Source organism: Monodon monoceros, unplaced genomic scaffold (assembly GCF_005190385.1).
Source record: "Monodon monoceros isolate NGI ecotype Baffin Bay Population unplaced genomic scaffold, NGI_Narwhal_1 Super_Scaffold_17, whole genome shotgun sequence".
Lineage (NCBI taxonomy): Eukaryota > Metazoa > Chordata > Mammalia > Artiodactyla > Monodontidae > Monodon > Monodon monoceros.
The window spans coordinates 28,800,791-28,828,731 of NW_021703773.1; the positions used below are offsets into that span (position 1 = coordinate 28,800,791).

Genomic DNA, 27,941 nt, shown 5'->3' on the forward strand with positions numbered 1-27,941 from the left:
AGTTCTTCCCCAGGGCTTCCGCGACAGTCCTCACCTCTTCGGTCAGGTGCTGGCACGGGACCTCACTTCCTGCTGCCTTACCCCCAGCACACTCCTTCAATTTGTAGGTGACCTCCTCCTTCGTAGCCCATCTCTCAGCCTCTCAAGACAACACACTGCAGACCTCCTCAATTACCTTGGCTCTCGTGGTTATCGGGTCTCCCCAGCCAAGGCTCAGTTATCTGTATCTTCTGTAACCTACCTGGGGCTCCACCTTACACCTACCACAAAAGGTCTAACAGCCGATCGCACCTGGATTATCCGTGAACTCCAGCCTCCGGAAACAGTGGAACAAATTCTCTCCTTTTTGGGCCTTATAGGGTTTTTCCGACACTGGATCCCTAACTTTGCTCTCCTTGCTAAACCCTTATATCTAGCCGCTAAAGAAACCCCTCAAGAACCCCTCACCTCTCCTTCCGCCGTTCGACAGGCCTTTCTCACCCTCCGTAACGCTCTGATATCTTCTCCTCCCCTTTCTCTGCCCAACCCAAACCGACCTTTTCACCTTTTTGTGGATGAACGGGCCGGAATAGCCACTGGACTCCTTGCCCAGCCTGTAGGGCCTTCCTACCGCCCCGTGGCTTACCTCTCCAAACAGCTAGACCCAACCATTCGGGGATGGCAGCCATGCCTTTGGGCCCTAGCAGCGGCAGCCGAACTGACCAAACACTCAAACTGACTCTGGCCCACCCACTAAGCGTGTTTTCCTCCCACCGGCTGGTCGACCTCCTAGGCCACAAGTCTCTCTCCCTCCTGGGCCCCTCCCGCATCCAGGAGTTCCACCTACTGTTCATTGAAAACCCTGCTATCTCCCTCGACCTCTCCCCTGGCCTAAACCCGGCCTCCCTCTTGCCTATCTCCGATACCGGGGCCTCCCCTTCCCACTCCTGCCCCCAAGTCCTAGAGGCCCTCAGCCCGCCGAGAGAGGGACTTTTGACACCCCTCTTTCAAACCCGGACCGCACCCTCTTCATAGATGGCAGCTCAAAACTCGGGCCTGACGGACGCCGACGGGCAGCCTATGCGGTGGTAACTATCTCAACTATTATCCAGGCTAACAGCCTCCCAGAAGGGACAACCTCTCAAAGGGCTGAACTGATAGCACTCACGCGGGCCCTCGACCTCTCTAAGGGCCAAAGGGCCATCTTTCTCCCTATGGTTGCAGGCATTTCCCTCGCTTCCTCTCTCGTTGCTGCGGGCATGGGGGAGGAGCCCTAACACACAGTGTCTCAACATCCCGTGACCTAGAACAGAAACTCCAGCTAGCCATCGAGGCTTCTGCCGCCTCCATCACCTCCCTCCAGCACCAGATCACCTCAGTAGCCCGAGTTGCCCTCCAAAATCGACGAGCCCTGGATCTCCTGACGGCCGACAAAGGAGGTTCCTTCGCAGGCGCATGGAGGAAGTCTCTCGGGTGGCCACAAACCAAATGCTCCTCGGTCCTTACACCTTGCTTCCTACAGAACCCCCCACTGGTCTCCCCTAAGCCTCGGACCTCTGGTCGCCCGACTCCCCTTTCGACGCCCCCATTCAGCATGAAGTAGCCAGAGATCAGAACGCCGCCCCATTACACCAAAGATGTCGGGATGTAAGGCCAACTGGCCCGAGGCAGGGGAACACAATCAGATTCACAGGTTGCATCAGGCCGAAACTCTCCGGACCACCCAGTTCCAGTAACTGACCAGGGGACTTTGCACCCGGCCCAGCCTTCTCGCCTTTCGAGGGGCGGGACTAACTGTTCCCCAGGATACCCGAAAAGACCACCAAATAAGGAATACCCTGCGCCCTCCCAGATTCACCACACCCCTTTCCCTTCTTCCCCTATAAAATCTTGCCCAACCCTCGCCCGGGTGCAATTTCTCTGGCCCCTTTCTCTCGGGCCAGTGAACCTCGCCCGGGAGCACTCCCTAATAAAGCTCACTTGAAGCTTTCCTCTGTTTCGCGGTGCCGTTTGTTAAGATCCGACCTTACAATGACTGTCTTCTCGGGGGCCTTGGGGGGGTCCCAGGTCCTGTCAATCAGCCACTGCCGTGACTGACATGGAGGAATTTCCTTGTTCCCTTCGGAGCTGGGGGCAGTCCCTCTTCCAGGGGCCCATCTTCTTGCAGAGTGGGCATGGCGTTTGGGGTTTAGGCTGGGGCCTGTTTCCTGAGCGTTCCTTGTTCCAGTGTTTGGGACTCCCACAGCTGAACAGGCTGCCTTCCCTGGCGGAAGTCTTCTGGGAGTACTTTTGGGGTGACCAGGAGGTGGGATAGGTCTTGTCATCACAGCTGCCCAAAGCCTGGCTTGCCGTCGTTCCTTCCTTAAGTCACACTGTTCCTTCCTTCCCTCCTCAGCCTGGTCTCTGTTGTTAAAGACACTGAAAGCTTGTCGATAAGGTTAAGGGGGTTTGGGGGTCCATGGCAAGCTTCAGAAGATTCCGACGGATGTCGGGGGCTGATTGGTTGATGAAGTGGGTTGCACATACAATGTGTCCCTCGAAAGTATTTGGGTCTTCTGTCTGGGGCTCCTTTTCTTCCAGGGGTGCCACTAGAGAGGGCTTTTGTGTAGCCCGAATGGGTCCCAACCGGCAAGGTTCCCTAACCTAGGACTTGCATAGCTCTGGGTTTTCTTAGGGCCATAAAAGCCTGTACATAAGGAATTCTGTCCATTTCCCGTGTCTTTTGCAAAAGATGTCTAACTAGGATGGCATTATGGTTGAGGCTTCCGTTTTCTGGCCAGGCCTCATCGTCCTTAAGTTTATATATTACCAAAGAAAATGAGCTTTTTTTTTTTTTTTTAAGGGATTTTGCCTTTTTTCTTTTTTTTCAAATTTTATTTATTTATTTGTTTATTTATTTATGGCTGTGTTGGCTCCTCATTTCTGTGCGAGGGCTTTCTCTAGTGGTGGCAAGCGGGGGCCACTCACTATCGCGGCCTCTCTTGTTGCGGAGCGCACGCTCCAGACGCGCAGGCTCAGTAATTGTGGCTCACGGGGCTAGTTGCTCGGCGGCATGTGGGAACTTCCCAGACCAGGGCTCGAACCCGTGTCCCCTGAATTGGCAGGCAGATTCTCAACCACTGCGCCACCAGGGAAGCCCGAGCTTTTTCATTTTAAAGAATCTAGAGAAAACTTGTCCCAGTGACTCTAACTGCACCCGAGGGGTGAGTCCTCGGGGATGGTGGAGGTGTTCCCCGTCGTTCCCTCGGGGAGAGAATGCTCCTGTACCAGAGAGGAGCGCTAGCGCTAGGAGGTCCCATGGGGGCTCTCTAGTCCTAATGACTTTATCCACAGTGGGGGCCAGCTACTCTCGCATGTGGCAGTTCTGCTGGCCGCAGCGTCGTGGGGCCCGTGTCCTATCCTGGCATCCGTAGTACCCAGGATGAGTGCCCTTCCTGAGGTTTCTCTATAGATTCTATAGATTAATCCCTGTGTTCTGGGATATGTTCCCCCGGACACCCTCGTGGTTCTAAGACCTATTTAATCAAGACCCAGGCTTTTTCTCTAAAAAGGTGGTAAGTTTCAGAGAGCAGGCACTGGCCAGTAAGGGAGACGGTTTCTGAAAAAGGAAAAAACCCTGTCTTTTCCCTTCCCTTTTGTGGGCGGCACCCCTGGGGCCTCGGTGCCACGCTCCCCCCGCCTTCGCACATGTGCTCTGGCCAGCGGGCAGTGGGGCTGGGCGCGGGGGCCGGTCTGCAGCTGAGGCGGAGGCCTCGTGACTGTCGTTGGGGGACGGAGGCCCCGCGACCCTGAAAGGACACTCCCAATCACTCGACCCGGGGAGGCAAGCAGGGTAAAGGCGGGTCAGGGCCCGGGCACGTATCCCCGGGGCGGGGCCGGGTGCAAGGCCCACCCGGCTTGAGCCGCCTGCCCCGCCCTAACAGGGCGGGGTGACGTCAGGGTGGATCCTGGAGGGGGCGGGCCAAACACCAGGAGGCTGGCGGAGAAGGGACGGACCCACTGCCCTAAGTCCCAACCAGGCGGCGCGGGACCCTCCCCCTCCTGAAACCCCGGGAACCGCCCACCGTGGAGGGAGCGCCCCAAAGGGATCGCAGCTGCAGTAACCAGGGGCACGAACTCTAAGTCCATCTTTTTACACAACTGGACCTGTTACTAGTGAATTAAATGGTGCATAAGGCCAACCCAGAGGGCAAAGAGCCTATGGTTAGGGTCCTTACCTGTCTGCGAGGATAGCTGGAAGCCTTCCCCGGCATGCCCTACGCACATGTAACAGCGGCAAGGTTGGATAATGCCTGGCAGATTTTTGCCCCCGTTTCCAGCAAAGTCACGAGATAAGAGTGGCAAGTAAGAGCGAGGTAGGGATGCAGAGTTGAGACAAGGAAAGTTAGGCATAGGTGGACCAATAAGCCTATGAGGGTAGCCTCGGGGAGGGGGCGATGTTATGCTTGTACTGAGCCCACATTTCTGCTGCAATAGCTCTGAAAATGAGACAGACTGTAAGTAAGAGAGGGAGGGAGAGATGGAGATGGCTGCAAGTGAGGGCGCGCTTCTCAGGCCCAAGAGAGGCCAGAGGCTAAGTCTAAAAAGGCAACAGAGAGTAAGAAACAAGAGAGAGAAAGCGGGAGAGTCACGGTGAGTAGCGCCTCTCAAGCGCAAGAGAGGCGAGAGGCTAAGTCTAAAAAGGCAACAGAGAGTAAGAAACAAAAGAGGAGAGCGGGAGAGTCGTGGTGAAGTTAAGGTTCTCTCTTCGCCGCGGAAGAACTCGGAGACGAAATGATAGGTAAGAATCAGATTTATTTAGAGAGAAACACATTCCACATCCAGACAGACGGTAGGCCATCTCGGAAGGCAAGAGACTTCGAAACATCGTGCGCTTAGTTTTTATGGGCTGGTCATTTCATAGGCTAATGAGCGGGAGGATTATTCCAACTATTTTGGGGAAGGGGCGGGGATTCCCAGGAATTGGGCCACCGCCCCCTTTTTTTTTTTTTTTTTTTTTTTTTTGCGGTACGCGGGCCTATCACTGCTGTGGCCTCTCCCTTTGCGGAGCACAGGCTCCGGACGCGCAGGCTCAGTGGCCATGGCTCACGGGCCCAGTCGCTCCGCGGCATGTGGGATCTTCCCGGACCGGGGCACGAACCCGTGTCCCCTGCATCGGCAGGTGGACTCTCAACCACTGCGCCACCAGGGAAGCCCTATCCTGTCTATTTTTATAAAATTGTCTCTTACAGTACCCAGTGTGTAACCAGGCCTCCAACAAAATTGATGATGGCTAAACATCTTAAGGAAATAGATCACATTTATGACTCTCATAGAATAATTGTAATAGTGTGATTCTAGGTATGGGAAGAAGCAAGAGGGAAAACATTTCCTGGTTCATAACAGGCTAGTGAGACAGAGAATCCAGAAAAATCTTTAATTATCGACAGGGCCTAATCTGGAAATTAGCACCTGGAGAGGCATATCAACAAGAATTTTCGCCTGATCTGGGATGAGCCTCCCAGCTCTGTGGGACAATATCTGGTCGTGAAATGTCTCCCAAATATTGGTCTAATTCTGGACCAAGGGGAGGATCTGAGAAATGGAATATTTCCTGCCGTATCAGTGAAGAAAGGATGTCACAGACAGCAAGTGCAGCCCTCCAGCCTGAGCTGGTAAAAGTCCCGAGGGAACTCCGGAAGGAAACAAAGAATACCTGCCATCTGGCCGCCATCAGACTGCAGCCACTCCCCCGTGGTGAGCCTTGAGGAAACTCAGGATGTGAAAACATAGAATACTGGCCCCAGATAGGTGAGGTGCATATCAAAGGAATGATTTCAGCGAGCCCAGACCCTTGCATCTTCCCACACATAGAAAAGCCCTAAATTCCTTAACTGGGGATGGCGATTTCCTTACAGCTGGAGAAGGGTGGGTCAATCTACATCTTTCTATAGCTATAAGCATACATATTGACCTGCATCGGGGAAACCTGCCCCTCTGCCTGAATATTAAACTAAACTGCCTTTGTTCAACTCACACATTCTGACCCTGCCCACCTGTGAACGGCTGCAAGAAAGAGGAAATTAACACACCCCCTCCCCAAGGCTGGCCAAACCAGATGTTTTGCAAGACTTATGGCCTTCTTACTTTACTTCCTCACCTCCTCCCCTTCCAGACCCCGATAAGATGGTACTCTAGGACACTAGTCCGCCATCTTCCCAGATGCCTGGCTTTCCTGATAAAGTTGCTATTCTTTGCCTCAGCACCTCGTCTCCGATGTATTGGCCTGTCATGCGGCAAGCAGAGCGAGCTTGGGCTCGGTAACTATTTGAGTGGAGACCTTATGGTTGTGCAGATGGCTCCTTAAGCTTAAAATTCCTGGTTCCCAAGAGGAAATAATTAAACTGGGGGGCACAATAAGTATTTCATTGTATCTGAAGACATTTCAGTTATGTCTCAGAAAAATGCCTGGCAATCCTATGATTGAATTGCTTGTCAATTCTGTCTCCCATTCACATTAAAGAGTATTTCAAACCTTCCCCATTGCTATTCATTCTCCATGGACTCGCATTTTTTCCCCACATTTGTCAGGTTGTATATAAACTCTTTCACAAAGGAAATAGATATTTTTGTATTATTTTCTCAATATAAAAGTAATTTATTCATAGTAAAAATCTGTAGAAACCTATAAAGAATGAAATTTTATATTTAAAAATCACCCATAATCCTACTACCCAGCAATGATAACTGTTAACATTTTAGTCTAGGGAAATAGATAATTTTGGATGTATATACATTCTACCACTAGATTTAGTTAGAGTATTCCTGTACTGTCATTCATTATTTATGCCATCTCCCTCATAACAGGAAAGGAATTGCCTTTAATCTCAACTTGGTAATCTATTTCTACATTTGTATTCAGTTCCTATTATCTCCTGTCACATCATGAATTTTATGTTATAATTTTTTTTTTTTTTTTTGCGGTACGCGGGCCTCTCACCACTGTGGCCTCTCCCGTTGTGGAGCACAGGCTCCGGACGCGCAGGCTCAGCGGCCATGGCTCACGGGCCCAGCCGCTCTGCGGCATGTGGGATCTTCCTGGACCGGGGCACGAACCCGCGTCCCCTGCATCAGCAGGCGGACTCTCAACCACTGCGCCACCAGGGAAGCCCCTTGGCCTTGTGTTTCTGATCCCACCTGCTGCTAGGCCTTGCTTTCAGGGAACACTTTTTCATTGTGTAACCGGCACTCTGACTCAGACTGCCTCCACGAAGTCCAGGATCTGTATCTGTCGTTCACTTGAGGGAATGTGTACTCTTATCTACCCTCTTTGTAGGCTGAGTACTATTTTCAGTATTATAATTGTTAGTATCACTAGGATGATAATGACCTTTGTTACTGTTGACATTCATGATTATTTTTATTCATATATCTGTTGCCCTTATGTATTGTGTTTTGGTTGTATTTATACAACAATGAATAGAGTCTCTCTACTCACCAAGGGTGTCTGATTTTCTGAAGATGCCTGTGAGGGGTCCCCAACACAAATACTCATATACTGCAGCTCCCAGCTCGTGATATTCCCGACTGAACCTTCGGCTTGAAGATGCTCCTGAGATACTCCTGAGGCAGGGGCTCTCCCAGACTGGAATGTGAGAACCAAGGATGATGTACTGGGCCCTCCTGAGACTCTGCAAAAAGTCACAAGTCCCTGGGAAGCCCAGCAATTGTTTGTAGCCAGCTGGAATCGCCACCCGAGGGCATCTCTGGACATCTTGAGAAAACACTGAATTTTCTCCTTCAACTCAGGGACCCAGAAACAGCTCTTAATGACACAGAAGGCCAGCGAGTGAACGGTGGGCATGAGACTCCTGCTATTTCTCTCAGATGCCCCCAAGGACACAAGAACCAGTCCGGAAAGGCTGCAGGGGGAACACTTCTCCCTCTTCAGAAACTTACTTAAGCTCGAAAGCCAGGAGACCACCATTGGTCAAAATGGCTGCTCAGTCAGCTACCTTGTTCCCCTTGAGCTGATGAAAACTTTCCAGGTCGCCTCTGGTAGCCAGGAAATGTTGATACTGACCTGGAAGCCGTAGAGGAAGTGACCGGCTCACTCAAGCAACCACGGAACTTGCTAAGTACTCCGGGGAACCTTGGAATTTTATGGAATTTACTCCAATTGGGATATAGCTGATGATTTTTCTTATAATTAGTTTGGCTTATGTGTTTCTTTATTTGTTGAATTTTTATTTTGTTCATTTGTTTTTTGAGAAAGATGACAGAGGTAAACTACCATTCTCATCATTTCATTTCAAGGCTACAAGTATGAAATGATTTATCACTAGGATGTTAATGTTGTCTGTCCAGCTATTTACCAGATTTCTCCAGTGTAAAGTTATGCTTTCGTCATGTCAAAAAATGCATTGTTTTGGAAGGATTTCACTATGCGCAGCCCTTAAGGAGTGGAGAGTTCTACTCTACCTCCTGGATTGCTGATATCCACCTGAATTATCAGGAATTCCTCTCCATGGGAGATTTGTACCCTCCTCCAATTTATTTATATAGTTAGTCTTTTATTTAAATCAGTATGAACTCTTGGATATTTACTTTGTACCCTGGGTTATAGTGAATACTACTTAATTATTTTGTTGCTCAGAATCTTCCAGTTTTGGCCCTTGGGAATTCTTTTAGTTGATTTCTGTTTTCCTTTGACACAATCCCATCTGTGCCTGTGTGTGTATGTGTGCATTTATTGTTTTGTTGAATTAACACTTCCTCACTGTCTGGAACTACAAGAGTCTCCAGGTTCATCTTGTACATTTCCTGCTCCAGACCTAGAATGACCTATTTCTCCAAGGAACATGGTTTCTTTTCATTAGCAAATATGTTCAAAAACAACAACAACGTAGATCTGAATGCGTCCATTGCTACAGGGGAGTGCTTGTTTCTTGGCTTCTCAGCTGACAGTGTGAGGAAGTTTTTGTATGTTCTGACCTATGTATGTCCACCTAAGTTGCATCTACGGATCCATTGATCCATATATACATATAGACATAGATGCATGTCTATAAGGAATAATCGTTTATATTAACATAGTAATATAAATATTAATATTTATAATATTAAGCTATCAACATAGCTTAATACGTTAAGCTCCGTCATCCATTAGCACATGGGCTATTCTAGCCGTCTCCCCTCACGTGTCTGTTACCCCCAGGCTAACTGCGCAAGAGCCTGTGAAGGGCTCACTTCCCCAGCAAACAGCGAGCTCTCAGCATCCTGTACCTCGCCGGGCCGCCGGCAGAGGGCGCAAGAGCGCCACGTGACGTGACGCACATAGGGCGCATGCGCTCTCTGCCCGCGGACCTCGAGGACGCCGCCTGCCCCCGAGAGCAAGCGGTTTGTTTCCTCAGGAGAGACCCGACCTGAAGGTACGTATTTTTCTCAAAGAGCGGGAAAGTGCTTTCCGTTTTGTGAACTTTTCCAAGTGTTTTGTTCTTCACTTTCTCGTGCACTGATTTAGCAAGACTTCTTTTACAGAAGTATGCGTTCAGTGAGGGGTTTGGGGTGAAAATCACAGCACGCTGTCATATTTTTTACGGGTTCAAGATCATTTCTGAGGGGAAATCCCGCTACAGATTCGGAGGAAGGGACCCGTGTGGACGCTGGTGGAAGCACCACGACGAGCCGGGGTGTTTGGTCGAGTGACTTGGGGACACAGGAAGGGCCTGGTCAACACGCACCCGGTTCCCAGGTGAAAGGGAAGTAGTGTTTGCAGCGCTACACGTGTTTATTACTTTCTACAGGGTAGTTTTTCTATAAAGTGAAAGTAGTTGAAAAAACATTGAAAAATTGAAGAGTAGGTGTATTAAAACTCCCAACCATGTTTAAATGTTGATATTTTATTCACATCCAAATCAGAATTTATTATGATTTCACTTTGCAGGCTTTAAAGGAAGTTGCCTTCTCTCTCATATATTTAAAATAATGCTTCTCAGCGTAACTCGTTTTCAAATTGAATTATTACCATGATTAACTTTTTTAGTGTGACCCAATGACAGCCCTAGATACTTTTGAATTTCATCTTATGACAGGTCTTCTGTAGGACCTCAGTGTGACAGGAATTGTTGAAATAAACTGATGACACTCCCAAATTTATAAAATTGTCAAAAAAAAAGACATGGAGGGAAAATATTGATTTTGAAACAAAAGCTTATACTCAAAATGACAGTAGATTGTTTTTAAACGGTTTTTCAGAATCTTGTATTCTTCGTTCCTGCACCAGTAGCCTGAGACATCTCAGTTCTAAGTTTTATTTATTTATAAATTTTATTTTACTTATTTATTGTTTCTGGCTGCATTGGGTCTTTCGTTGCTGCGCATGGGCTTTTCTCTAGTTGTGGCGAGTGGGGGCTACTCTTCATTACTGTGCATGGTCTTCTCATCGCGGTGGCTTCTCTTGTTGTGGAGCATGGGCTCTAGGCACACGGGCTTCAGTAGTTGTGGCACGCGGGCTCAGTAGTTGTGGCTCACGGGCTCTAGAGCTCAGGCTCAGTAGTTGTGGTGCACAGGCTTCGTTGCTCTGTGGCATGTGGGATCTTCCCAGACCAGGGCTCGAACCCGTGTCCTCTGCATTAAAAAATTAGTTAAAACACATTTTATTTATACTCAAATCACTTATAAGTTGTGGCTCAGTTATTCTGAAACTTTGTAGTAGTGATTTACATACTTAGGATATAGCTAAATATCCTTGGAGAGATGCAAACTGGTTGGCTTTTCTTTTTTTGGGGGGGGTACCAAATTACTTTATTTGAAGGAATGGTACTAAGGAAAGGACTTGTAGATATTTTGGTACAACTTACAGAAAACGTAAGGTAACCCAAACATGCATGCACTGCCTTGGTGACCAGGGAAGTCACCCCTGTGGCTACGGGAAGCCAGCCTAAGGCTTAGCTCTCATTATCACTATTTCCCAGGGTGTGCTTGTCAAAAAGATACCGTGCCATGCCAGATTCGGGGGCCCCCATCGTGCGCAAGTTGGTTACGTGGTCACCCAATTCTTTAATGGATTTCACCTGCTCATTCAGATGAGTCTCAATGAAGTCACACAAATGGGGGCCATTTTTCTCAGTGGCCAGTTGGTGCAGTTCCAGTAGTGACTGAATCACACTTTTCCAAGTGTAGCGCACATTCCATTGCATTCAGCCCATTCTCCCAGTCATCACGGTCTGGTTTCTTGATATCCCGAAGGAAGATTCGGCCACCCCGTTGGTTCTGCAGCTTCATCAGATTCTCAGCATGTTCCCTCTCCTCACAAGATTGGGGAAGAAAGTATTTGGCAAAGTTCTTCAAAGCCACATCATCGCGGTCAAAATAGTACGACATGGACAGGTAGACGTAGGCGGCGTAGAGCTCCGGGTTGATCTGAAGGTTGATGGCGGCCTCCGAGCCCTGGTGGTAGCTCTGGCGCACCTGCGAGGGGGACGCGGTCGTCATGGCGGGCGGCTGAGGTGAAACGGTGGCGGTGGCTGCGCGGCGCTGTAACGGCGGCGGGGACCTTGGGGCGGTCGGGAGGGCGCCGAGAGGTGGCGGCGAGGGCTGGCTCTGAGCGGCCGGCCGGAGCGGGGGACGAGCGCCGGGTTCCGTCCAAGCACTGTTGAAGCAAGAAACCGCGGCGACTCTCCGCGAGGACTCGGCTTTTCTTAATTTGTATATTAACACATGAACTCTCCATAACCACCAGTATGTTTGCTTCTTGGCAGTGTCGCCAGTGTGTTTTTATCTGAAATATTTTTTAACAAGTTCGAATTAGGCAACAGGAGGCAAGCTAAAAGCTCCGAGGGGCTATATAAAGATAATCATTTTTTGTTTTACTTTTAAGGGTGCATCTTACTATGTTCAATCTCGTGCGGGACCGTTTATCATAATCTTCTGAGGGCAGGTTAGGTGATTGTGTACATGGAATTTCTGTTTATTCATAATTCATAAATCACAAAGAGAAAATTGCGTTAAGATTCTGCAGGTGATTTTTCTGCAGGTGGTCTTGGCAGTGAAGAAAGGAGCAAACAAATAAATGCATAGTGAGAAATTAGATGAATAGACCAAAGGAAATGTAGAGTCCTCAAGCCAACTAGTTGAGAAGGAAAGGCTTATAGTTTAAAGACGGGATCTCAGAACAAATGGCATTTCATCTCAGGCTGACACCTAATGAATATGGAGCGGTCCTATGTGCGTAGATAAAGGAGTGAAAATGAAAGATGACAATAGCTCTAAGTGTAGGGGTAACAGCAGTACTCCCTTGTGTGGTTCTGAAAAGTAGTGTCGAAGATTAATCCTTGGATAGTTAGTGGGACCATTATCTAACTATCTATCTAGTCTTCAAAAGACTAGAAGAGGGCTTCCCTGGTGGCGCAGTGGTTGAGAGTCCACCTGCCGATGCAGGGGACACGGGTTCGTGCCCCGGTCCGGGAAAATCCCACATGCCGCGGAGCGGCTGGGCCCGTGAGCCATGGCCACTGAGCCTGCGCATCCGGAGCCGGTGCTCTGTAATGGGAGAGGCCGCAACAGTGAGAGGCCCGCGTACCGCAAAAAAAAAAAAAAAAAGACTAGAAGAGAAGAAATTTTTATTTGCAGAAGAGTTAATGGCTTCATTTTGAAATATATTTCGTTTTGCACACCTGTAATACATTCACATGGAGATTATAGCTCAGAAGTGGAATCTAGATACGAGTTTCTAGATATGAGTTTAGATTTAACAAAGTGAAAATTGAAGCAACTAAAGGATTGTTGTGAGAGTTCTGAGATAGTATATTGTAAGGGGAGAGAAAAAAGGGGTAGGATTGAACCTTGAGCTATTTTAACACTACTGTTGGAGGAGGACCTTGAAAACGACTCCTAGAAGGAGTGACTAGAATATTTTATATTTTTAAAAAATATATTTATTTTATTTATTTATTTTTGGCTGCGTTGGGTCTTCGTTGCTGTGCGCGGGCTTTCTCTAGTAGCGTCAAAGGGGGGCTACTCTTGGTTGTGGTGCGCGGGCTTCTCATTGCGCTGGCTTCTCTTGTTCCGGAGCACGGGCTCTAGGCACGTGGGCTCAGTAGTTGTGGCTCTCGGGCTCTAGAGCTTAGGCTCAGTAGTTGTGGCACACAGGCCTAGTCTCTCCACGGCATGTGGGATCTTCCCAGACCAGGGCTCGAACCCGTGTCCCCTGCATTGGCAGGTGGGTTCTTAACCACTGTGCCACCATGGAAGCCCTAGAATATTTTAAAGACAGGAATTTGAGCTGTCAGATAATCCTAGGAGAGAGAAAGTTCCCAAAAGGAGATCATGCTTTGGTTCCAAGTAAAAGGTTGAGATACACTCATTGCACTTAATTACGGGGGAATAACTGTGATCTTATCAAAATTTATTAACGAGATCATTAGTGATTTTTACAAGTGAGGGAGTGTGACCAAGTATGTACTGTCACCATACTGTGACCAAGTATGTACTGTTTTTCAGTTTTATTTTGAAGGGGAAAGGTCACGTGGCAGGGATGAGATGTAAACTGGCTTAGAGCTGGTTTTTATTTCAAGAGTGTAGAGACTAAATGAGTTTAAGGAGATGGATGGGGAAGTGATGAAGAGGTTGCTGGTACAATAAATTCAGTTTCTAATCTATAATATGAAATATTTGAGGGAGTAGGTGAAAAAGGGGTACAACCGGAGAAGTTGGATTTAGTTAGGAATAGAGATGACTTTTCAGTTTTTACATGAGAAGACACACTGATGAGTTGGAGTTCAGGAATAAGTATAGATTTCACGCCAGTGAGCAGAACTGTTTCTTCACATTATCTAATTCATCTCTGCAGTAGGAAGTGAAGCCATTTTTGAAAAGAGGAAAAGAGAATTTGTGAGATTTGAAAGGTACAGAGAATATTGACATATTAATGAAGCATGGCAGAGTGATTAGTAAGCCATAGTAAGATGCCAGATATTTAGACAAAGCCTTTGGGAGATATATGACACTGTAATTAGACCAGATCAATACCCAAACCTGAACTGTGACAGATGCAGCCATGGGAAGAGGAGATATTTGGGGTCATCTGGGACTGGCGTCTCAGCGGATATGGGGAAGGACTAAGTTGGGGCATTAGAATTGTTGGTCTTGGTGTGTATATGCTGAAATGAGTAATTGTGTGTTACACTGACCCGTAAAAATGAGGAGAGGTGAGGGCTGATTTTGGAAATTGAGGTCAGTGAACTGGAGGTTCCCATGTAGTAGGAGCATGGGCAGTATTTGTAGGAATAGGCTGAAAGGAGGAGGTTTGTGAGGGAGAGGTCTCTGGTCATGGATCTGACTGGTGACATATACAGGTAAAACCTGGTTTTGGTGTCCACCCACAAGATTAGAATATTTAGTTATTTGATATTCAGAGATGGGCAGAGCTCATTTTAAATTCTTATTCTGTCGATTTCTAGCCGCACAATTTTGTCATATAAATAAAGCTTCCTGAACCTAGCGCACATCAGTTGTTAAATGTGTGACTAGGGCTTCCCTGGTGGCGCAGTGGTTAAGAATCTGCCTGCCAACGCCGGGGACACGGGTTCGAGCCCTGGTCCGGGAAGATCCCACATGCTGCGGAGCAAGGAAGCGTAGCCCCTGCTCACCGCAACTAGAGAAAGCCCGTGCACAGCAACAAAGACCCAACTCAGACATAAATAAATAAATAAATAAATTTATTTAAAAAAAGAAAAATGTGTGATAATCCATAAAGGCAGGGTTGTTGTGAGTATTCAATGCAACAACATATGTATGTAAGCAAATACATGTGAATTCCACTCAGGGTCTCACTTAACACTAGCAGATTTTTTTTTTTTTCTGTTTCCAGGCCCTCAGCATCAAAGGGTTTTAATCATATTCTGTTGACACAGTGTCAGTATTTGGTGATGTAATATATTTAATTGTAAACTTTGTTTTAGGTAGTACTTGAGAGTTGACAGATTCTTTCATATCCTTAAATTATAAAATGAAGGGATAATGTTGTTCATAAAAATAACTAGCATTCCAGACACCATTTCACTGAGATATCCCAGTCAATAAATTTCCTCCAGAATGAAACCCCTTCACTATATTTTATGAGCCTGTCTGCCTTACGGGGGTTGTGCAGCATAACTGTAGCATTACGACATTTGTACTCCTGCTTGTTTCTGTGCGAGGGGTTGTATGTGCTAGACTCGCATGATGAGAATCACTGAGCACTCGAGCAAGGGATTGGTCTCTGAATTGTTTCCGCTCAGCATGAAAGAGATTCCAGAGTTGCTTGGTCACGTATCCAAGGCCCTGAAGTATACAGCTAGGGTTGAGACACTGACATTGCCTGAATTCCACATGTGGAGGATCCAGATGACTAAAGGCAAGTTATCTTGAGGGAAAGTACGGGACACTACTGAGCTGAGACGGGTGTTGCAAAACAATGCTAGTGGACCTCACCAAGATTTATAGAATCAGCGACTCCAGAATGGCGTCCTGGGTTATGGATACGAGAATCTCCATATGGCAGGAGTCAGGTTCTCTTAGGATTTGGTGCCAGGGATGGAATTAAATAATACATCGGGACACCGCGTCTAATTAAACTGTAAAGCCCCATACTTGTGTTTTGTTATCTATGAAGTGAGGATGTTAATGTCTGCATTATGAGCATCAAAGTCGACCCTTGGAGAGGAGAGCCCTCTCCCCATTTGTCCTTGTCCCCGCTGCAGACACGTGTGGGTTGAGGAGTCACTACCATGTGAAGGTTTGCAGATTCAAGACGGTGGGCATGTCTGGGAATGTTAGAAAAGACTGGAGTCTCTTGGCTTCTTTCTCTTTCCTCAGCTTTGCTTAGCTTTTGAACTGCCCTTTGGTGAGAATACACAGGAAGACAGGGCGACTGAGTTCCAGACAATGCAACCCCAGGTGAGTAGGACTTGCTCTTTCTTGTGAATTGATACCTGTTTTTCCAGGGGAGGAGTGCGTTTCCCGTCTTGGCCTGGATCTCCTGTGTGCCCCCGTGAAGTTAAATTACCGCCTGTCGTATTTCCTCAGGACTCTGGGAGGCTTATGGCAGGTCGGGGACTGATCAAGAAATAATCCCCTACCCAATATTTACACTACTTTATTCCGTTCCCCACCCCCTTAATCATGTCCTTGAAGAAAAGGTGAAAAGTTGTTTCTTCTAATGTATCCCATGTTAGTGTCCGCTTTGGGCTTAGGCATGTGGTGGACACAGGTGATGGAAATGAGTAAGAGCAAACGCTTATAGTCCTGCAGGGAGGCAGATGTTTCTTCAGGTGAGTTCAGTCCATCCAGTGATTCAGGTGCTGCAGAGGAGGGCTGTGCAGCATTGAGATTGGGGTAGCGGGGCGGAGAGCAATGAGGAATAATTTATTTTTCCCAATTTTAAATTTATTCAAGTGTTTATAGAACACACTTGAACATTTAAATAACTTGAAAAAAGAAAACAATTCTCCTTACCCCTCTTGCTCCCCAAACCCCAGTTTCCTTCTTTGTAATTAAACTGTGTTCAAATTTGAAGACAGAAAGAAATGTCTGGGGCTCCCCTGGTGGCGCAGTGGTTGAGAGTCCGCCTGCCGATGCAGGGGACATGGGTTCGTGCCCCGGTCTGGGAAGATCCCACACGCCGCGGAGCGGCTGGGCCCGTGAGCCATGGCCGCTGAGCCTGCGCGTCCGGAGCCTGCGCGTCCGGAGCCTGTGCTCCGCAACGGGAGAGGCCACAACAGTGAGAGGCCCGCATACCGCAAAAAAAAAAAAAAAGGAAAGAAAGAAATGTCTGGAATCGTTTTCTTAATTCGGGCTGTGCATTGCGGAAAAAGGATTGTAACGGAGTAAACCTAGGGTCTTGTAGCAATTTTTGAAGGACTGGAGAGATCAGGTTCAACTGAGGGGCCTCTATTTCCCGTTAGCATATAGACAGGGTTGTGATAACGGGAAGAATAATGATAACCCGTGCTTGAAGGTCCCAGAGAAAATGGAAACGCAGAGCCTCACCACAGGAGGGTCAGGCCAGGACACTCCTTCTGCACAGCAGTCTCAGGCCCCTTGGGGTTTGCTTCTGAACTGTACGACTTATTCTCTGTCGTGAACATGTGAGTTGTGTAGAGATGAGAGAGGCCACCCCTGATTATCCACATTCTCTAGGAGGATGTTCAGTCCTGCAGAACTTGGCCATCATCTGTGCCCAGGTTATTTCCACCACAGTTATCTCACTCATGTTCATAATGGTGTTATGTTTTCAAAGTGGGTGGATATTTCTGTCTGCGTGAAAGACACACGACATGTCACCATAAACATTTGACTGGAACCCCAAACAGGGTTGAGCTTTTTCTCTTATACAGCAGCCCAACCGCAGCACTGCCGTGTCCAGTATCTTCCCGTGGCCCTTTGTAGGGAAGGCCCTGGCTTCACAAAATGTCCATGATGTTTTAGGAATTAGTGACCTTCAAGGATATAGCTGTAGACTTCACCCAGGAAGAGTGGGCCCTGCTGGACACATCCCAGAGAAAGCTGTTCAGAGATGTGATGCTGGAGAGCATCAGTCATCTGGTGTCTGTGGGTGAGTCTGTCAACACTGATATATGTTTAACAAGTATCCAAAACAGCTTCCACGTATCGCCCTCCCTTCTCAGCCCTCATTCACATTCTTTCATGGTTCTTAAAACTACTTGAAGTTAATTCATTTGTTTATTTATTTACTTACACCTGTTTTGTCAGCCCAAAAGAATATAGTTTTCCTGACCACTCTTCCCTTTCTCTCTTCTTTATCTTTAACAATCAGGAATTCAATGAATATTTTTAAATGAATAAAAGTAATAAATATTTACTAAATAACTGTCCTGCTCTGTATACTCACCTGATGGTTAAAAATTCATTCTTGAAAATGATACCAGTGATCTATTTCCAAAGAGAAATTAGATTGTTCTGGTGGAGCTTCTGTGTTCCGGGGTCTTTTTTAAAATGTAAAGTTCGTCCTACTGTGGGAACATTTAATTTCTCCGTTGAAAATGCTGAGGATTCTTCACTCTGGCTTTGACCTTGGACCTGCACACCAGCAACAGGAAGAGCTCCCTGTTTTGTCACAGTGACAGTGTTTCAGCGTTGGGGGTGCTCTTCCCTGGGCTGTCCTCCAGTGTTCGCCTTGTCCCTCCTTGGTGTCCTGCCCTCAGATTAAAGGACATGCATGGTTCTCAGCAGAAAATGCAAAACCAATGTATCTTTTTTGCCCCCCACAAACAGGGTATCAACTCCGCAAATCATATGTGACTTCCCAGTTGGAGCAGCGAGTGGAGCTGCGGAGGGAAGGAAAAGGAGTTCACCAGTGCCTGAGTCCAGGTGAGCTCCAGGCTTACGTGTGCTCAGCACGAGGAAGATCCTGATACTGGGAGAGCAGAAGCTGGGAAATGGCCGCTGCAGATTTTGTTTCTTTTTTTAATATTTATTTATTCATTCATTCATTCATTTTTTTGGCTGCGTTGGGTCTTCGTTGCTGCGCGTGGGCTTTCTCTAGTTGAGGCGAGCGGTGGCTTCTCTTGTTGCGGAGCACGGGCTCTAGGCGCACAGGCTTCAGTAGTTGTGGCACATGGGCTCAGTAGTTGTGGCTCACGGGCTCTAGAGCACAGGCTCAGTAGTTGTGGTGCACGGGCTTCATTGCTCCATGGCATGTGGGATCTTCCCAGACCAGGGCTCGAACCCATGTCTCCTGCATTGGCAGGTGGATTCTTAACCACTGCACCACCAGGGAAGTCTTCACTGCAGATTTTCTTGAGTGAGTTATGCTTTTAGGAAAGCAGTAGAGGCCACTGGGGCCTATACTCTCTTTTGCACTTTCTTTTGGCCTCAGAAAGGGACTGTTCATGTTCTTTTAGAGTTAAAGTTTCACATAGTGTCCTTTGTCTTGTTCCCTTCCCTTTGACAATTTTCCTTCTCTTTACCAATCTTGATTTTATTTTTTCTCTTATTTCAATCCTGAAAATACTTCCTAATTTTCAGTTTTCTGAAATGTGTTTCAACTCACTTTGCTTTCTTTTCACATTCCTGCTTTGTGTCAGGGTCAGTATTTGAAACATACTCACACAGGCCTTGCATGCTTTCAGCAGGTTTCTTTCTCCAATGCCACACTAGCATTTTTTAACAGTATTTTAGACAGGAAAAGTGGCCTTATGGGAGAAGAAATAATATTCGTACAAGATATCTGCAGAAAGGACCCATCTAATTGCATGTCAGTGGTGAGTTTCAAGGGGGTAAACCCTTTCCTCCATATTAAAGACATGGGAACTGAAAGGCTTTAGAATGCAGGACACGATGGTTATTTGAGTTGGATGTAAATGCTGCCCCAGCAGAAGGCTGTGGGTAGTTTCAATTTAGGGAAAAATTAATGAGTGCTCAAAACCATAACCTGAGTTCTTATAAAAGAACAATTGCCTAAACGTGGCTCATACTTGAAGTCTTTGAAACTAGTGAAATCTTTAACAAGTTTGATAGCCCTGCAGTTGAAATGTTATGAAACAGGAAATCTCTTTGTGTTGTGGAAGATAACACGCAATGCATATGTAAATAACATGGGGAAGATTTCAGCAGGAGACACTCACATCATGGTCAAAGTAGAAGTCATGGGGCTTCCCTGGTGGTGCAGTGGTTGAGAGTCCGCCTGCCGATGCAGGGGACACGGGTTCGTGCCCCGGTCCGGGAGGATCCCACATGCCGCGGAGCGGCTGGGCCCGTGAGCCATGGCCGCTGAGCCTGCGCGTCCGGAGCCTGTGCTCCGCAACGGGAGAGGCCACAACAGTGAGAGGCCCGCGTACCGCAAAAAAAAAAAAAAAAATCTATTATGTTGCTCAGTTTATATTTTTATGCAGCTTTCAACATAATTACAGAGACTTGGTTCAGTCATAATCTAAACTGAAAAATATAATACAAAATAATGTAATCTGTCATATCAGTGTTTAAAAATGTATATGGTAAAAATTAATACAAACATGGAAGAATAAACATATAGTTTGTGACTAAAGCTTGATGTTAAAGTAATACTTCTCTTTTGGAAATGTCAAACCTTTCTGCATTTTCCTACCTGTCCTGCCACAATCATTCCTATCTTGAACAGGTCAGAGGAGAAGAGAGAGGGGATGGGAGGCCAAGAGACCAGGGCCAAGGTGGGGTAGGAGAAAAACAAAAGCGATCAGGAGAAAGCACAGGTGGGTGAGGGGGCAGCGGTTCCTAAGGTGTGCGGCTGGCATCTGAGGCACAAGGCGTCACTGGAGCAGGGATAGAGTGAAGGGAGTGTTCAGTGAACTTAGGGGCTGGCAGAAGCAGAAAGCAGTGTGTGATCCAGGACTGGATCCTGGAGAGTGGAAAATTAACAAATAGCATTTACATTAGCACCAAAAATAATAAAATACTTAAGAATATATTTATCATAATAGATTTGTACACTGAAAACTACAAAATGTTTTGAAAGAAATTAAAGATATACGAAAAAAGGAAATACCTAAATGCCCTAAATGAAAGTGATTATGGATTGGGTGACTATATATTAGATGACAATACTCCTAAACTGATCTACAGATGAAATGTAATCTTTATCAAAATCCCCAGTTGGCATTTTTGAGATCAGCAAGCTGACCATAAAATTCACATGGAAATTCAAGGACACAGAATAGACAAAACAACCTTGAAAGGAAAAATAAGTTGAGTCCTCATACTTCTCGGTTTCAGATCTTACCACGGAGGTACATTAATTAAGACTCTGTGATACTGGCAAAAGAACAGATTTATAGGTCGATGGAATAGAATTGAGAGTTCAGAAATAAATCCTCATATTTACGGTCAATTTATTTTTGACAAGGGTACCAAGAACATTCAGTGGGAGATGTGAGTCTTTTTTATGTGGGCAACTACATGCAAAGGAAGAAATTGTACCCATATCTAACATATTTTTAAAAACCTAAAATGGATAAAATACCTAAATATAAGAGCTAACATCACAAAACTCTCAGGAGAAAACAAAGACGCAAATATTTGTGCCCTTGGATTAGGCAATGATTTCTTAGATAATGACGTCAAAAGCACATGCAACCAAAGAAAAATTGATAAATTGCACTTCATCAAAATGAAAATAAAAGTTGAAAGACAACCCACATGAGGGGTAATTCTATGACTGATGTCTTATGAAATCTCTCTGTGGAGGTCTGAAGAAAGCAACACTACGGCTATAATTTGTAAAGAAGTAGCGGTCACTTGTATATGCTGAGACAGGGGGATGGTGGTTATTTTTTTGGCTTGGACGACGTCCATATTTTGTCTGTGTCCAGGGTGGAATTGTTTTCGTCTTGATTCATCATTGTCGTATAATGGCCTTGAGTGACGCTGATGTTCCGTGGAATTGTTATGTTCACCGGACAACCGTGACCCAGCTGAGGGTACCAGACCAGCTTGCGGCTGACAATGTCTGCTTTCCTCTCATACAATTCAAAGAAGATGAGGGCAGAAGGTGAGCTGGAGCATTCAGGGCATCTGCTCTGGACTCTAGGCCCAGGAAAGAACAGAAGTGGAGTAAAAGCCTGATGGAAAATATTGGAGCCACAGTGAGCCTGACTGGAGGAGGAAGGGAACTGGGCTGGTGGTGAGAACGACCCTCAGCAAAGGGGTGAGGCAGGGTCCAGGCAGCCAGTGAGCCCTGGTTCATTCCCCTTAGGACCGGTGCCTCCCCAGTCTCTCCGGATGTTGGTCCCCCGCCTTCCCTTGCATCGGGAACAGATGTCGGTTTTCTCCCTACCCATGCCCCCAGCTCTGCTCCACCCACTCCCATACCCATTGCACTCAGCTCAGTCCTGGAAGCTGCTTCAATGCCAGCCCCATAGGATCCGGGGCTGAGCCTCTCTCACCCCAGATGCCAGCTCGGAGCGGAGAGATGTACAAAGGCTGATCAGTGACCTAATTCACGTGCCACAGTGGCTTCCCTATGCCTCATTTGAGAACATTCCAAATAGTAAGTGAACTGATACAAGATAGAAATGTCTACCACAAAAATCATTTCGTATGGAGCATTCATGACAGTGAAAAACTAGCTGAACTAAAAGAAAACAAACAGAAAAACCCTTTGGCTTTTACCCCGAAAATTAATGTGTAAACTGTATGTGATGTAACAATGAAATGACACTGCACATTGGATCCAGCAGGAGTGCGCCAGCGGGCATGTTCACGCCACACGCTCTGGGCGCTGTGTCACTGTCACCTGGGCCCAGTGGGCTGAGTCTCCTAGAGGAAAATGGCCTCAAGCGTTTACAGTTTATCTCAGGAACTACTTTTACTCCTGCTCTTGGGGGACCAATGGTCATTTTCTTCTCCAGGAAGGCGAACTTTCTATTGCCCAAACTTCTCTAGCTTTTTAATTTGATTAAGGAGAAGAATAACAAGGAACCATATGGGTAATTACTAAGTGCTTCTGAATGATCCCTCTAACATAGTACAGGAGTTTGATGCTGTTTTGTTATTGTCACTATTAAATCTGGATTATCATATTTAGAATATATATTAAAAGTTAATTGATTTATTTATTTTCTCCATGCTGCGTGGCTTGTGGGACCTTAGTTCCCCGACCAGGGATTGAACCCCGGCCAAGGCAGTGAAAGCCACTGGACCACCAGGGAATACCCAGAAGTTGATTTTAGAAATCTACTACAGCTTGTTTTTTAGAGAATCAGCAGAGTGGAAAAATTAAAGTGCCTTTTTAGTTATGCATGATGTACATTGCTGATTCATGTGATAATATGTTCCAGGCATATAAAGACTAAAATAATGTCTATTTTACATTCTATCTTAGGGTCTGTCATCTAGCAGTATTTCATGCTAGGCTCATTCACACACTACAGCACTGTCGATGTACAGAAGAAACTCTTCCAAAATAACTGGAATTAAAAAATTATGTAAAATGAAAAATGTACATTGAAATATAACCAACTGCTATGAAATTTAAAATCAATAGTATTAACAAATATTTTTTATAGCACATGTCAAATATTGTAGATTAAGGTAGTCTAGTTGATAGTAATGTGAACGTTCAAATAAAGTGCTCTTTACCAGGAAATGATATATTTAAAGTATGCCAGAGTGTGAGTCACTTAACATTTCAGATGAGAACATTAACCCATACTGGGAATCCTTCACAAATATAAGGGGGTAATAATAATTTCATTATGTGGAAAATTAAAAGACATTAAACTGTAACTTCAGATAACCCATGCTTTTGCAAATATACACTTTTTAAAAAGTTAAATCAGCACAGAGGATTTTTAGGGCAGTGAAAATACTCTGTATGACGTTATAATGACGATAAATGTCATTATGCGTTTGTCCAAACCCACAGAATGTACAATTCGCAGAGTGAACTGTAAACTATGCACAGTGGGTGACTATGATGCGTCAGTGTAGGTTCACCCTTAGTGAAAAATGTACCATCTGGTAGTAGCGTCGATAATGCAGGAGGCCGTGCGTGGGTGGGGACAGAGGGAAATGGGAGATCTCTGTACCTTCTCAATTTTGTTGTAAACCTAAAACTGCTCTAAAAAACTGCCTTTAAAAATTTTATTAGCATCACATATCTTTCAAATTCTAACATTAGTAATGTAAACTAGATTAACAGTATTCATAATTTGATATTAAAGTATCATTACTTTTAACTACTGCCTAATTCAGTATTAATAGTATAAGCACAGGTTATATAAATGATGTTAATGAAATTGAAATTTATATGTTTACCATTAAAATATTCCGCTATGACTTAATATTTTCACTAATTACTGTATCATCAATACTGCAATGATTATTATTTTAATTCACCCTTCGACTCAAAATCTCATTGGTTTTTCTTTGGAATTCCAGATATGACCGCCGTCCACCTATCATAGAATCCTGCTGTTCTAAAATCTGAGGGCTCTCACTGCCTGGGCGCTGCAGGAAGAAATGTTAACTTTGTTTTCACCTCAGTCATATTTGATTTCTAACATTTTAATTAAAACAACTTTTAAAATGTGAAAACCCCTAAGAATAGTCTCTTTATTAAATGCAGTGGAACTTGAATTTAGCTATAGCTCTTCTCATTCAATTCAAAGATGCTTTTCAGAACGCTTCCACATGCATGTGATCGTGAATCACCGTTTGGATAACCTTTCTCGGGGCTAGTTTTCCCCAAAGGGCAGCTGTACAGTTTGTCTTCAGGAACTAATAAACTGAGTGAGGGATACCTTTGAATATTAAATGTAGTGGGGATATTAATCTTCTAAATACAGCGCAGTTATCACCCAGAGGTTGCCTTCCCATATGGAGAAGACTAGAAACCGGCTGATTGTTCTCCTTGCTGCAGTTACGGCTGATTTACTCAGAGGACCGTGGCTGGGCTCTGGGCACTGTGGAGAGGAGGGTCACAGAGCAGTGGATGAGCGGAGACCCACGTACGCGAATGATTTGGCAACACTAGAACCAGCTGTAGAGACAGTTCTGCATGTCATTCAATATCTTATATATTTAAACTTAGGAATCTCCAGGTCTTAACGCATGTCTTATGGAGGAACTTCTCAAAGGATTTGAGGACCTGCTTTCTTATCTGGGAGGTATTGTCCGTGTATAACTGTAGTGTGAGGTGATGGAATACTCCAGGGGTAGAAAAACCTGGTTCCCGTGCACCATCTGAGGACACAGAGGTAGGTGACAGAGAGAGTGGTTTTCATGTCCTGTATGGAAAACAGCAGTGAGAGGCCTCCCCAATAACATGAACTGAAACCTAGAAATAAGGTGCATACAAGTTCATCGTGATAGACATTTGTTTTACTGCTGTTACATGAACTACTGCCTCTCAAAAATGTTTTAAGATGATGATACAGGCTTGCCTTGGAGACACTGTGCGATCAGCTCCAGACAAGAGCAAAAAGTGAACATTGCAATAAAGCAAGTCACATGAAAGTTTGGTTTCCCAGTGCACATAAAAGTGACGTTTACACTATGCTGCGGCCTCGTAAGTGTGCAACAGCGTTACGTCTAAAAAGTGTACAGACCTCAGTTAAAGATGCTTTACTGCTGAAGAATGCCAAACGTCACCTGAGACTTCAGTGAGTCTTGCAGTAACATCAAGGTCACTGATCACAGAGCACCATACCAATATAATAATAATGAAAAAGTTTGAAATATTGCAAGAATTGCCAAAATGTGACCCAGAGACATTAAGTGAGAAGACGCTTGAAAAAATGGCACCAATAGACTTGATCAATGCACAGGGTTGCCACAAACCTTCAATTTGTGACAAACTCAGCATCTGTGAAGCGAATAAAGTGAAGTCCAGTAAATCGAGTAGGCCTGTGTTTCAAACATTTTCATGTCAGATCAGCCTGGCTGGTTCTTCTGAAGACTGTCAAAAGTCATCACAAATAAAAAAGTCTGAGCAAACGTCACAGCCGAGAGAAGCTTAAGGAACCATTCCGAATAAACGTGATGTGGTGTGTGTACTGGATGGGGTTCTGAAACGGTAAGGGTGAACCTAGGGAAATCCGAATAACACGTGGGCGTTAGTTAATAATGTATCAATACTCACAAGTCGCGTCAAATATGGCACAGTGGTGCACGATGGTAAGAGAGTAAGTGGCGCGAGCAGCTTACTGAAGGGTGAGACAGTTGTAAAGTGCCTTGCGAAGCTTTCAGAAAAGCACCAACACAGAGAAGGTTTGCTAAGACTGGCAGAGTATTCCATGTGTGTGGGTTTTTTATTTGTTTGGGTTTGGTTTTGGTTTTTCTGGCTCCAGTGTTTAAGGAGATACCTCTCAAATCACAAGGTGACCATTAAGCTAATAGAACAGAGACCTCAGTGGCATTCATGACAAAACCTTTTACAGGAAGAGTTCAGAAAATCAGTAAATAAACAACTAAGCCCAGAACACATAGAGTGTCAACAAACCCCAGGAAGGCAGGAGAATCTGATTTCTAGGCACATTATAATGTTCAAAATAACTAGTATTCGACAAAAATTGTCATGCAAAGAAACAAGAAAGTACAACCCATCCTCAGGGAGAAGAAAAATTAACAGATACTGTACCTGAGGGAGTACAGACACTGGACTTAGAGACGAGACAAAGGCTTTACACAACTGTCTCAATGATGCTCAAAGAACGAAAGGAGAGCAGGCAAATGACGCTTCACCGAATCAAGAGTTTCGGTAAAGAGACAGAAATTACAAAATGGAGTCAAATAGGAATTCTGGAGTGGAAAATTGCTATGGGTTTTCACCTCTATGTTTTATATTATATAAAATACTAATAGAGGGTTACAACATCAGATTTGAGCAGGCAAAATAAATAACCAGTGAATATGAAGAAAAAAATCCGCTGAGATTATCAAGTAGCGTTTTATAAATGAGTCAAAGGTGGTCCTTGTATATTGGGCCTCTTGTTTACGTCTTCACAAGAGACTAGGCCCATTAGCTCAAAAGCCCACCAGTGCCAAATTTAAATTTTTATACACTGAATTGTCTTAAACATAACATAGCTCAAATGAGATTTTTAACCATTTAGAGCCTGCCTGCTGTGCATACCCTGTGAAAGTGCACCCAACATTTGACCAGCTGACCATAGATAAGCTAAACCATGGGCTATACAAGCCTCTAAGCTGCTGCTGGCCTTTTATAGTTCTCTGACCAAGAGACTCCCCATCTTTGGGCTGAGAGACTTCAACTGGACAATGAAACCACCACCGCTTTCCAAACACCTTCTCCCCCAGGTGTTCCCTTGTTATCTTCCCCTTCCTGGTGGTGGTCCCGCACTCTAGCCGCTGGAAGGAGTTATCCTTGATAGGGAAGCTGCACCTTTGTGCCACCCAGTACATCTCATTTTGTGATGCCACCCCTCTGTGGTCATGACTTTATGTGATCAGTCCTGAAATCCCTTGATCTCACTGAAAATGCCCAGCACACTTACATGCATAGGTCAGTGTAGATAGATTCCAGTGGGACATGAGCTCCTCTGAGAAGGGAGTGTGCACATCATTCCTGGGGGTCCCAGCACCTACACAGGCCCTGCCCCCAGCAGCACCAGGCCCTTCCCGCCTGGAGACACAGGCAGAGGAGGTGATTTCTGACTAAGCCACCAAATAAGTCTCAAATTCAGTTGTGGCCCAGGATCACAGCTAAAGTCAACTACAGCTTTAGGGTAAATTATGTATGTCCTAAGCAGATTAAATGTAATTTTAATACAAATCTATTCTATTTTTAAGTGATGTGAAATATTTCAATATAAAAATGAGGTAAGGAAGAGTGGTGTTTCCAGATCGCAATTTATAAAAAATATTCTCTATTTGCAAACACAAAGTGCCTACTACCTGCAGTAACAACTTGGTGTATACAGTATCAACTCAGTAGTACTCACTACAACTCTAAGATAGAGGCACGAAGCTTACTTCTACCTTAGAATGGAGGAAACTGAACCACAGAAAGGTTCAGTAACAAGGTCTCATGGGCTGTGACAGTGGAAATAACCCATGGGGGGGTCTGTCTTCCAGATCTGAACTTCTGACTAGTTTGTTCCACTTGACCCTTGTTCACACTTCCATGTGTCCCTGCCTGCTCACAGCCAATACCCCTCCAGCCACAGCACCAAGATGTTCAGTTTTGGTTGGTCATCATCCTCGCACACGACTGTTTCCACCCTAGCTGCACAGTAGAATCATTTTTTTTTTTTTTTTAAATGATGATGTATTGGTTTCACCCCGAGATGTGCTTATTTAATCAGCCTGTCAAGCTATGATTTGGGGATTGTGCTAGTTTGGGAAGAGCACAAATCAGCTGAGTTATCTCTTGAGAACACTTCCCTTGAGGTTTAGGTTCAGTATGGAAGTTTGTTGAAGGGCAACACATTTCCAAGCCCTAGGCGCAAAGCAGGAGAGACCTGCTTTGAGAGAACTTTCATTTT

General features: G+C 45.5%; 1 pseudogene; it reads right to left on the reverse strand.

Moving 5' to 3' along the window:
• Positions 1-10,762: 10,762 nt before the first annotated feature.
• LOC114897602 lies at positions 10,763-11,454 on the reverse strand (annotated as a pseudogene).
• Positions 11,455-27,941: the final 16,487 nt, after the last annotated feature.